Below are 220 nucleotides of genomic sequence, written 5' to 3' on the forward strand. Positions count from 1 at the left end.
TTTCAATGTCAATCTACATTTTTTCTTGATGTCTGTGTCTTCTCAGTGACAGTTTTTTTTATGTTGTCAAGATTTTGAGGGGAGGGATAAAGAGGGCGTGGTTTATGGGTAATTTGCATAGGCTACTGGCCTATGTCTTCCTCAAGTTCACCTGGAACCTCCAAATCTCAAGTAAGTCTGTTTATCTCTGCCAATTTTTCACATAGAAGGTTTCTAGGCA

Source organism: Etheostoma spectabile, chromosome 6, assembly GCF_008692095.1.
Source record: "Etheostoma spectabile isolate EspeVRDwgs_2016 chromosome 6, UIUC_Espe_1.0, whole genome shotgun sequence".
Taxonomy (NCBI): Eukaryota; Metazoa; Chordata; class Actinopteri; order Perciformes; family Percidae; genus Etheostoma; species Etheostoma spectabile.